A 12907-nucleotide genomic window follows, 5' to 3' on the forward strand; every position below is an offset into this window, starting at 1 on the left:
ATATTTACAATATGACTTAAATATTAAATACATAACAGACGCAACAGCAGCTATATTTCATTAGAAGTTTCACGATACTTGGTATGTCGCCAAAGACTTGCAAATGCCCACAGATATACCATGGGGTGCTTTCCAACTAGTTGCATCACTGTCTGGAATGGAGGGGCCACTGCACAGGTTTGGAAAAAGATCAGAATGTTACAAGCTCAGCAAGCTCCATCATGGGCTTGCTGAGGTCTAACATCAAGGGCACCTTCAAAAAGCAATGCCCCATAAAGGCAGTATCAATCATAAAGGATTCCCATCACCCAGGATATGTCCCCCTCCCATTGCTTCCAGGAAGGAGAAGGTAGAGGAGCCTGAAGACACACACTCAATGTTTCAGGAACAGCTTCTTCTCCTCTGCCATCAGATTTCTGAATAAACAATGAAACACTATCTCATTCTTTTTTTGCTCTTTTTGCACTATTTAATTTTAAATATATATATTTTAATACATATGCCAATGATATTAAGCTTGATTTTAATTCCATTATTTGCCCATTTGCTCTCCTGGTGGTCTTGCCCCCTTAGAAAAAAATAAGTAAGTGGGTGCAAATTTTAAATCAGTAAGTCTTTATTTCCAATTAGGCATTGATCATCTTCCAGAAATCGTGCAAAGAAAAACAAAAAAAATTCCTTCTATGAGCATAAACTATATCCTGCCTCTTCGACTCTGTATTTTCACTTGATGACTAGCGCAGCCAGCGACACTTTGCTCCACCCCATAACCAGCGTATCTTTGCTTTCGATTTTCGCTTTCCTGCAATGTACGCGTACAGTTCTTGTTTCGCAGCTTCTCGGAAACCACGTGCTGCTCTTCCCTCAAACTCCCTCCGTTCGCCAGCATTCCGCGGGCTGCAGAAGGGCTCAGCGCCTGCCCCTAAGCCCCGCCTCTGCCGCATGCCCATTGGCCCGCCTGCTCCTACCAGCCAGTGATTGGTCGAGTGAGGACTCTGTCAAGAGAGTTGTGGGGGTCGGACTGGGCACTCTGAACGTGTGCTTCCGTATTTATGGTCGACTGCCGCGCGAACGGGCACTTTGCAGCTTGTGTTTCGATTTTGGACGGGTGCGCTGGTGTGGTACCTGATCGGATTAGACGTAAGTCGACTGGCATTTTTCTGCTCCTTCTCTTATTCGACCCAGACAATAGTGCTAGTCTGCTGCTGGGTGGAATGTCCCTGACTGTATACAAGGACTCGATTTAAAAGGCTCAAACCTTAACAAAAGTCACTTCTTATGAGTTAGTGTTCTTTTTTGTCGTTTATGTACATTGCGCAGCATTGAGGGGATGGTTGGATTAGTTTATGAAAGGTGTGGGAACAGGTGTTGCACATACTAGTAATTGAATAGGAAAGAGCCGGTTAAAGTTGATGGAGACAACTATGATGAAATGTCATTTTGCATCAGCATTGCGGATGTAAATTTGCTGCCCGATGAGGGGGACGCAGAATAAGTACTGGAAATTCATAATCGATATTGATGTTTTTTTTTGAAGGGTGATATTTTGAGAAGGGGGTCAAGGATTTGTCTTTGCTATTTCATTTCCAGTTTCAGCAGCCCCCCCCCAACAATATATCGGACTCCACCAGTTTTTAAGTTATCCTTGAAGTATCTGTTCTACTACTTCTCTCAGGAAGTGTGTATTTATAATTTTGGAATTGTTGATACCCCAGTGACGCGTCTGCTGAAACTTGAAGGTTAATTATTTTTCAGGAAATGGGTCATAATTTGAGAGGGAAAAGGCCTGTTTAAAAACTATGAATGTATCCTTGAAAAATATTGGGATCTGTGGTTTTTAAAAAAAAAACATGGCTTAGATTAGTGAGAACAAAGTTTAAAGCTTTATCTTGTCGTGTCTTCTCCCCCACCCCCTATGCCCTTCCATGATAGGGTACCCCTGCATCGTCCGTTTGTTATGTGTTTATATAACGTGGACGCTCATGGTCTTTCCATGATCATGATTGTTCTAGGCAAGTTTCTACAGAAGTGGTTTGCCATCGCCTTCTGAGCAGTGTCTTTACAAGACGGGCGACTCCAGCTATTAGCAATACTGTCTGGCTTCAGTGGTCGCATAACATGGACGTCCTGACGAAGGGTCTCGGCCTGAAACGTCGACTGTACCTCTTCCTAGAGATGCTGCCTGGCCTGCTGCGTTCACCAGCAACTTTGATTTGTGTTGCTTGTGATATGCACTATGGTTGGGAAGCGTGGGCTAAGTAGATACTGCACCTTACCCGAGGGTGATCTGCGGTCTAAGGAGGGAAGGAGCGCCTTGCACCTCTTCTGTTAGAGACGTGGAGCAGGGAAGTGGAAATTGAGGATTTTGTAGAGAAGCTCCCACCAGAAACAAAAATGGCAAATAAATACCCTTGCAAAATAAGTGTACTGGCTTTAAAAATACTTTTATTTTTTCTTAGCACAGCACTGTGGATGAAAATTTCTTACTGTAAGAGGTGTCATGAATGGCAGTCATAGGTTAAGTTGCTGTGAAAGTTAAAGGTTCTTAAAAACTGCAAGGATAAGTCAGAAGTTTAAAAGCAAGTTTCAGATTCTCACCAGTGTACTTTTATAATTCTGCTGCAGAACAGAAAATGTTACGTTGTGTAAGGCATTTAATTAATAAATCTGATCTTGTTTTTTTCGGTGGCTGGCTGAAACCAAAGAGGATTACAGAGCTAACAAATGATAAAAATATTAAGTTAATAAAAAAAGCTGCAAATGCTGAAACCATTAGAAGGAGCGGGATTGCCTGTATCTCTGGGAAGAGTAGAAGTAAAGAAGAATCATTGAATATTAACTTGTTTAAAACTTTCTCCCAAACCTGATGAATGTTTCTTCCCAGCATTAAAGTTTTGTTGTGTAAACGTGCATCAATGTGAATTTTACCTTTCCACATACAAAATACTTTTGGACACTTGCTTGCATGGCATATTGGATGTCCAACTGGCTTTTGGATTTTAATTTCACTGGAGTTGAGATATAGCAGTTTTACTAACCGCATACTGTTGCAGTGAGTCTTGGCCTAGTGGCTTTATTGTTTAAGGGTCTAATTGCCGCAGTGAGCCAGGAATTTCTGTAACTATTTACAAGTGCTTTTCCTTCAGTGTAAGCAGTGACTTAGTCTCATACTCATAGGTAACATAGTCTCGTACTCGGATTATAGGGTCAAGTCCTATCTGAATGAAATAAATAAATTTGGCTTATGTGTTCAGATTTTTTGCGTTAATGAACACTTGTGATTTGCTCCTTGCGTGTAGGTGAGCAGAGGAATTGGTTATGGATGGGAATGTGTGGTGAAAATTTAACAGGAGGTTAGGATAGTTCTGTGAGCCGACATACTCGGGGAGCAGAAATGGTTGTATAAAATGTTAAACTAGTAATTTTATTATAGAAACCATAGAAACTACAGCACAGAAACAGGCCTTTTGGCCCTTCTTGGCTGTGCCGAACCATTTTCTGCCTAGTCCCACTGACCTGCACACGGACCATATCCCTCCATACACCTCCCATCCATGTATCTGTCTAATTTATTCTTAAATGTTAAAAAAGAACCCGCATTTACCACTTCGTCTGGCAGCTCATTCCACACTCCCACCACCCTCTGTGTGAAGAAGCCCCCCCTAATGTTCCCTTTAAACTTTTCCCCCCCTCACCCTAAACCCATGTCCTCTGGTTTTTTTTCTCCCCTTGCCTCAGTGGAAAAAGCCTGCTTGCATTCACTCTATCTATACCCATCATAATTTTATATACCTCTATCAAATCTCCCCTCATTCTTCTACACTCCAGGGAATAAAGTCCCAACCTATTCAACCTTTCTCTGTAACTGAGTTTCTCAAGTCCCGGCAACATCCTTGTAAACCTTCTCTGCACTCTTTCAACCTTATTTATATCCTTCCTGTAATTTGGTGACCAAAACTGAACACAATACTCCAGATTCGGCCTCACCAATGCCTTATACAACCTCATCATAACATTCCAGCTCTTGTACTCAATACTTTGATTAATAAAGGCCAATGTACCAAAAGCTCTCTTTACGACCCTATCTACCTGTGATGCCACTTTTAGGGAATTTTGTATCTGTATTCCCAGATCCCTCTGTTCCACTGCACTCCTCAGTGCCTTACCATTAACCCTGTATGTTCTACGTTGGTTTGTCCTTCCAACGTGCAATACCTCACACTTGTCAGTATTAAATTCCATCTGCCATTTTTTAGCCCATTTTTCCAGCTGGTCCAAGTCCCTCTGCAGTCTCTGAAAACCTTCCTCACTGTCTACTACACCTCCAATCTTTGTATCATCAGCAAATTTACTGATCCAATTTACCACATTATCATCCAGATCATTGATATAGATGACAAATAACAATGGACCCAGCACTGATCCCTGTGGCACACCACTAGTCACAGGCCTCCACTCGGAGAAGCAATTCTCTACCACCACTCTCTGGCTTCTTCCATCGAGCCAATGTCTAATCCAATTTACCACCTCTCCATGTATACCTAGCGACTGAATTTTCCTAACTAACCTCCCATGCGGGACCTTGTCAAAGGCCTTACTGAAGTCCATGTAGACAATATCCGCTGCCTTCCCTTCATCCACTTTCCTGGTAACCTCCTCGAAAAATTCTAATAGATTGGTCAAATATGACCTACCACGCACAAAGCCATGTTGACTCTCCCTAATAAGTCCCAGTCTATCCAAATGCTTGTAGATTCTGTCTCTTAGTACTCCCTCCAATAACTTAACTACTACCGACGTTAAACTTACTGGCCTATAATTTCCCGGGTTACTTTTCGACCCTTTTTTAAACAACGGAACAGCATGAGCCACTCTCCAATCGTCCAGCACCTCACCTGTAGACAGCGACATTTTAAATATTTCAGCCAGGGCCCCTGTAATTTCAACGCTAGTTTCCTTCAAGGTTCGAGGGAACACCCTGTCAGGTCCCGGGGATTTATCCACTTTAATTTTCCTCAAGACAGCAAGGACCTCTTCCTTTTCGATCTGTACAGTTTCCATGATCTCACTACTTGTTTCCCTTAATTCCACAGACTTCATGCCAGTTTCCTTAGTAAACACAGATGCAAAAAACCTATTTAAGATCTCCCCCATTTCCTTTGGTTTCGCACATAGCTGACCACTCTGATCTTCAAGAGGACCAATTTTATCCCTTACAATCCTTTTGCTCTTAATATACCTGTAAAAGCTCTTTGGATTATCCTTCACTTTGACTGCCAAGGCAACCTCATGTCTTCTTTTAGCCCTCCTGATTTCTTTCTTAAGTATTTTCTTGCACTTCTTATACTCAAGCACCTTATTTACTCCCTGCTTCCTATACACGTCATACAACTCCCTCTTCTTCTTTATCAGAGTTGCAATATCCCTTGAGAACCAAGGTTCCTTATTCCTATTCAATTTGCCTTTAATCCTGACAGAAACATACAAATTCTGCACTCTCAAAATTTCTGCTTTGAAGGCTTCCCACCTACCGATCACATTCATGCCAGAGAACAACCTGTCCCAATCCATGCTTTTTAGATCCTTTCTCATTTCTTCAAATTTGGCCTTCTTCCAGTTAAGAACCTCAACCCTAGGACCAGATCTATCCTTGTCCATGATCAAGTTGAAACTAATGGTGTTATGATCACTGGAACCAAAGTGCTCCCCTATACAGACTTCTGTCACTTGTCCTAACTCGTTTCCTAACAGGAGATCCAATATTGCATCCCCTCTAGTTGGTCCCTCTATATATTGATTTAGAAAACTTTCCTGAACACATTTTACAAACTCTAAACCTTCTAGACCCCTAACAGTATGGGCGACCCAATCAATATATGGAAAATTAAAATCCCCTGCCACCACAACTTTGTTTCCTGCAGTTGCCTGCTATCTCTCTGCAGATTTGCACTTCCAATTCTCTTTGACTATTGGGTGGTCTGTAATACAATCCCACTAATGTGGCCATACCTTTCCTGTTTCTCAGCTCCACCCATAAGGACTCAGTAGACAAGCCCTCTAATCTGTCCTGCCTGAGCACTGCTGTAATATTTTCCCTAACAAACAATGCTACTCCCCCACCTTTCATTCCTCTGCCTCGATCACATCTGAAACATTGGAACCCTGGAATATTAAGCTGCCAGTCCTGCCCCTCCTGTAGCCAAGTTTCACTAATTGCTACAACATCATAATTCCACGTGTCAATCCACGCCCTCAACTCATCCGCCTTCCCTGCAATACTCCTAGCATTGAAATATATACACCTCAGAAGATTTTTACCACCACTCACAACCTTTCTGTTAGTGGATTTACTTGAACTTTTAACATTACTTATTTTCACCCCAGCCACACTGTCAGCTCTGGTACTGTGGTTCCCATCCCCCTGCAAATCTAGTTTAAAGCCCCCCCAATAGCATTAACAAACCTTCCTGAAAGGATATTGGTCCCCCTGTAGTTCAAGTGTAACCCATCTCTCTTGTACAGGTCCCACCTGCCCCAGAAGAGGTCCCAATTATCCTGAAATCTGAAACCCTGCTCCCTACACCAGTTCCTCAGCCACTTGTTCATCCTCCAGAGCATCCTATTCCTACCCTCACTGGCACATAGCACAGGTAGCAATCCTGAGATTACCACCCTTGAGGTCCTGCTTTTCAACTTCCTACCAAGCTCTCTATACTCACTCTCCAGGACCGCCTCACTCTTCCTTGCTATGTCATTGGTACCGATGTGCACCACGACATCCGGCTGATCACCCTCCCACTTCAGAATGTCATGCAGTCGATCAGAGATATCCTTGACCCTGGCATCCAGGAGGCAACAACCGTCCTGGATTCTCTGTCACGACCACAGAACCTCCTGTCTGCACCTCTAACTATCGAGCCCCCTATCACTACCGCTCTCCTCTTTTTCCCCCCTCCCTTCTGCACTACAGAGCCAGACTCAGTGCCAGAGATCCGGCTACTGCAGCTAGTCCCAGGTAAGTCATCCCCCCCAACAGTATCCAATGCGGTACACTTGTTGTTGAGGGGAATGGCCACAGGGGAACCCTGCTCTGCCTGCCCTTTCCCCTTCCCCTTCCCTTGACTGACAGTGACCCAATTTCCTGTCCTCTGCTCCTTTGGCGTAACTACCTCCCTGTAGCTACGATCTATAATCTCCTCATTCTCCCGAATGATCCGCAGGTCATCCAGCTTCTGCTCCAGTTCCCTAACGCGGTTTGTTAGAAGCTGCAACTGGATGCACTTCCTGCAGGTGTCGTTGTCAGGGACACCGGAGGGCTCCCTGACTTCCCACATCCTGCAAGAGGAGCATTCCAACATCCTGCCTGGCATTCTCTCTACGCTAGACAATCTGAACAGAAAACTTACCAGAACCTGGCCTGGCCTCTACCTGTTCTCGCCGAAGCCTGTTTGAGCCAAAGCCGCCCCACTCTGACTCAGTCCACTCCGACGATGGCCGCTGTATATGGTGGTCTGCTTTTTAAACCTTGGCGCGCTACGTCACGCACCTGCGCAGTGCAGACCCTTCTCCCCGAGCAGTTTTTTAAAAAAAAATGACTTTTTCGACCCGAATTCTTCCGCTCACTTCTTCAGCTACTTGCTTTGACTGAAACAAGAACCGTTGAAAAATTTTGGTTTTTTTTCTGAAAAAAATAGAATAAATCTAGCTTGTACTTATTTGTGGGCACGTGACCAAGTGGTTAAGGCATTGGACTAGCTACCTGAAGGTCGTGAGTTCGAGCCCCAGCCGAGGGAATGTGTTGTGTCCTTGAGCAAGGCACTTAGTCACATATTGCTCTGCGACGACACTGGTGCCAAGCTGTATGGGTCCTAATGCCCTTCCCTTGGACAACATTGGTGTCGTGGAGAGGGGAGACTTGCAGCATGGGCAACTGCTGGTCTTCCATACAACCTTGCCCAGGCCTGCGCTCTGGAGAGTGAAGACTTTCCAGATGGAGATCCATGGTCTCGCAAGACTAACGGATGAATTTAATAGTACTTATTTAACAATTATTTCATTAATAGCTCACAGAGCTTTACAAATACTGTGGAGTGTTTAAGCAGATAATTTGTAAATGCGTATCTGGATTTGTCATCTCTTACACCGGTGATGACAATTCAAAGCTAGTTAATTGACAGCACTGTAGTTTGGGGAAACCTTGAGGTAAAAAGTTGGTTTATGAATGCAAGTTTAAAAGGATATTACAGAATGGAGTAGTTCTGGTAGGCTTAAATGAACATTGGTGTTGAGAGAGGGGATGGTGGTAATGGGCAATCAAAAAGTAAAACAAATTATTATGGGATTACTCTTTCATCTGTGAATTCAGTCAATTTGATAAATTGAAGCACCTTCAGAGGTGTGAACTGCTTATCCTGCACAATATGGGAATTCTCTTGTGCCTTGGAGACATAATTACAGAAAGTGCCATTGACTGGTGTCACAATTGTCCATCTGCTTTGTGGTTTCAACTCTTCAGCATGGGGCACGTAGATGGTGCCAGTGGAAAAGGACTGGGTGGATGTCGGAGTCGAGGAACAGAAAGGAGATCTGGTGATCTTATTGTGTGGAGATGGGAGGCAGCGGATTATCATGGGCAGCAGGACAACATGATTGAAGTTAGGTTTGCAGAAGCTTGCAAGTAGCCTGTCGAGATATATGTGTGAGTGAAGAGATGAACTCTGGAAGCACTGGGACTTGTCTGATAGAGATGAGAACTATGTGAAATAGGTTACAGGTAGTCCATAGATCCAGGTTGGGTTCTGTTTCTACAAGTGCCCTTCAGTTAGGAAGTTTATACCGTTCTGCTAAAATGTGACCTGCGCCTTTGTTGAGAGAACCCGGCACTGAATAGGGCTGCTGTGCAGCAGTTCCCGGAAAGACAGCAGCAAGATATTTTGACTGATGTTGGAAAGGGGGTAGCTCCTAAATTTACTGAGGGGTCCAGTGCTGATTAGTGAAATCCATACAGGGAGAAAATCCTGGATAAAGGCTCTCTGTGTAGAGCACTTTTTAATAAAAAAAAAAGTTGTGACTTTTCTGGTCGATATCCAGTCTGGATGTTCAGATGCCCATCTTCCAGTAGTCTTCCTTGAGTAGTAAAAATGTCACAAACATACTTCAGCATAACCTGCCCAAGATCCCATCTACGCCAGCCCCTTTGACCCACACCTGTCTCCACCTTTCCTATCATGGTACCTGACCAAATGTCTTTTAAATGTTGTTATTGTAACCTGCCTCGGGCTGCTTGTTCCACATGTATGTTACTGTCTGCATGAAGAATTTGCTCCTCAGATCTCTTTTTAATCTATCCCCTCTATCTTAAACTGATGCCCTCTAGTTTTTGATTCTCATTCACGGCAGAAATGACGATGACCTTTTCTATGTTCCTCATGATTTTGTATGCTTTTAAGGTCCCCTAAGCACCAAGGAGTAAATTAATAGCCTGCCAAATTTTCACTCTAACCTGTGCCCTCAGTCCTGTCAACATGCTGGTAAATATCCTTTGTGCTCTTTCCAGTTTAATGCCATCCTTCTTGTAAAGCGTGTATTTAAGTAAAAATGCCCAATACTCCAGGTGCAGGCTCACTAATACCTCGTACAGCTACAACATGATCTTCCAGCTCCGGCACTTATTGCCCTGGCTGATGAAGGCCAGTCTGCCAAACATCATCTAACCACGACACAGCTTTCGGGGAACTTTTATATTTGTATTCCTAGGTCCCTCTGTCCTACAGCAACCCCTACCGTACATTGAAAGTGCGGTATCTTGTATTTGCCATTCCTTGGCCCATGTCACCAGCTGGCCATAATCCTTTTTTTTTCCTTCACTATCTGCAATGCCACCTAGTTTAGTGCATCTGTAAACTTAGGAACAATACCTTGTACATTCTCATCCAAATTGTTTGCCACTTAATAAACAGTGATGGTTCCAGCACTAATCCCTGTGGCATACCACTAGTTATAGGTGCCCTCTGTGCCCTGCTATCAAAGTTCAAAGTAAATTTTTTAATAATGTACATGTGTCACCATATACAACCTTGTGATTCATTTTCTAATGGGAAATCGCAGTAACTACAAGAAACGCGATAGCGTCAGTGGAAGATTAGACCTGACAGAATGGACAACCAATGTGCAAAAGGTAAACTGAGCAAATACAAAAAGAAAATGATGTAATAGATGTCAGAACATGAGATGAAGAGTTCTTGAAAGTGAGTCCGTAGTTTGTGGGAGCAGTTTAGTGAAGGGGCAAGCAATGTGTGAAGTTGCCTCTTCTGGTTCAAGATCTTGATGGTTGATGGGTAATAATTGTTCCTGAACTTGGTGGTGTGAGTCCTGAGGCTCCGTGCCTTGCCGATGGCAGCAACAAAAAGAGAGCATGGCCCAGATGGTGGGGCCCTTGATGGATGCTGCTTTCCTGCAACAGCGCTTTGTGTAGATGTGCTTAATGGTGGGGCGGGCTTAACCTGTGATGGACTGGGCTGTATCCACTACTTTTGTAGGCTATTTCGTTCAAGGGCATTGGTTACCAGTTATGTATCCTTTTAGCCTACTTTTCCCTGGATCCCATGTGATCTAACCACTCAGACTAGCCTTCCACAAGGGGCTTTGTCCTGTTATTTTTGTTCCTACCACTCTTGAGGCTTGCCACCTGGTTCCAAGTCTGGCTGGTGCTGTTAGGACGTTTTTATGAACAGGTATTTGTTTCAACATTTTTTTTTTGTTTTGCAGCGGCTTACTGTGATCAACCTGTCCTCTGAGTAGGCTACAAATCTGCTGACAGTGTTTCAATTAAATTATCTATAAACTGATAATGGAAAAATGCACTTTTGATTTCTTTGGCATTTGTCACCTAGTACCACAAGCAGCAGTAATGCGGTGAAATGTCCCTGGTGTGGCACTTCGCACCCCAGTTATTCATTGGCACCTTGACACCCAGTTTTGATGAAGTACTTTTCCCTGTACCAACTTGGTTTTTGAAACTTGGGCACCTCAAACAATCTCATCTCAAATGGATTCCGTGCCATGTGTAGTTGGTCAGACGAAAAAGTTGCATTTGTGATCAGTAACTTCTACCCTGCTTCTTTTGGAGTTTGTTTTCCATTTCACAGCTGCTAAGTGATGGAGGGAGAGCCTGTAGTGTAGTGGTTATTGAAGCGCTTTACAGTGCAAGCTGTAAGATCAGGGTTCAATCCCAGCTTCTAAGGAGATTGTACGTTCTCCCCATAACTCTGTGTATTTTCTAGGGGTGATTTGTTTCTCCGCACCCCCCCCCCCCGCATTGCAAAGACGTTCAAGTTAGTGTTACTAAGTTGTAGGCATGTTGTGCTGGCACTGAAAGGATAGCAAGACTTGTAGGCTGTCCCCAGCCTGTTTCGACGTACAGGAGACAAAATTAATTTGGATCTACCACATGCCAACACTGGCATAGGCACAGGGAGAATCCTTACTTGTTCTATTTTCCTAAAATTGAATGGGAATTCTTTCTAGAATCTGTTGCCATCACTTTGCTGAAAAGAGCAATACAGTTAAACGGAGGGAAAGTTGACTTCCATTACATCCGACAGATGATAATGACAGAGACCAGAGGTACTGCTAGTCACCAGCAGTTGCCCACACCTTGGTGCTGAGTGGCTAAACTCCTAGCCTCCAGTTCAAAGTAAATTTATTATCAAGGTACCTGAGTCATATATCCCTGAGATTCACTTTATTGCAGGGATACTCAATAAATCCATTATAGAATAATAACTAAAATAGAATCGATGAAAGACCGCATCAACTTGGGTGTTCAGCCAGTGAGCAAAAGATGATAAACTGCACAAAAATAAAAAGAAATCAATAATAAATGGGCAGTATATATCGTGAACATGAGAAGAAGTGTCCTTGAGAGTGAGTCCATTGGTTGTGGAAACATTTCAATGATGGGGCAAGTGAAGTTATCCCTTTTGGCTCAAAAGCCTGATGGTTGAGGGGTAATAACTATTGAACTTGGTGGTGCGAGCCCAGAGGTTTCTGTACCACCTTCCTGATGGCAGCAGTGAGATGACGATGCTGCTTTCCTTCAACAGAGTTTTGTGTAGATGTGCTCAATGGTGGGGAGGGCTTTACCTGTGATGGACTGGGCTGTATCCACTACTTCTTGTAAGATTTCAAGGGAATTGGTGTTTCTGTACCAGGCTGTGATGCAGCCAGTCAACATACTCTCCACTACACGGGTGTAGAAGTTTTTCCAAAGTTGGATGTCATTCCAGATCTTTGCAAACTCCAAAGGAAGTAGAGATGCTGCCATGCTTTCTTTGTAATGGTACTTGCATGCTGGGCCCAAGACGGGTCCTCTGAAATAACATTGAGGAATTTAAAGCTGCTGACTCTCCATACCTCAGATCCTCCCATGTGGTCTGGCTCACGGGCACCTGGTTTCCTTCTCCTGAAGTCCATAATCAGCTCCTTAGTCTTGCTGACAATGATTAAGAGGCAGTTATGACACCACGCGGCTAGACTTTCAATCTCCCTCCCAGTCTGCCTAACAGCAGCTGGAGCTGTGAGCCGTGACCAATTCCTTACTGGATTTACAACTGGTTCCTGCTGTGGCAGTGGGGAGCAGCTGGGAGGGCAGGAGTTTCCACTGGGTTCCCAGAGTGGAGGGAGAGGGTGCAGAGTAATGCATATCCTCCTGTATAATAATCCCTGTTCATGCTCGTGTTCCTTGGAACACGTCCTGAGCACCATGTGAGATGCAGAGCTTAATGTTGAAACATGAATGGCTGAACTGGATTTGAGAGATGGGCTGGGTGTGGGTTTACTCTCAATCCAGATTTAAGTGGTGGTTTTGTTGTTTCAGATGAGATGCCTGCATGAAAGGGTTGTAGTT

At 43.8% G+C, this 12907-nt stretch overlaps 1 protein-coding gene across 2 annotated transcripts in view; it reads left to right on the top strand.

Annotated features, from left to right (window-relative positions):
* The first annotated feature begins 1010 nt into the window (after positions 1-1010).
* LOC134348500 (signal transducer and activator of transcription 1-alpha/beta-like) overlaps positions 1011-12907 on the top strand; it is a 50973-nt gene continuing 39076 nt past the window's right edge. For both annotated transcript variants that reach the window (XM_063051971.1, XM_063051972.1), the window contains exon 1: positions 1011-1140. The gene's annotated coding sequence lies outside the window, so the exon portion shown is untranslated. The remainder of the gene's footprint in view (positions 1141-12907) is intronic.

This window comes from Mobula hypostoma, chromosome 6 (genome assembly GCF_963921235.1).
Source record: "Mobula hypostoma chromosome 6, sMobHyp1.1, whole genome shotgun sequence".
Lineage (NCBI taxonomy): Eukaryota > Metazoa > Chordata > Chondrichthyes > Myliobatiformes > Myliobatidae > Mobula > Mobula hypostoma.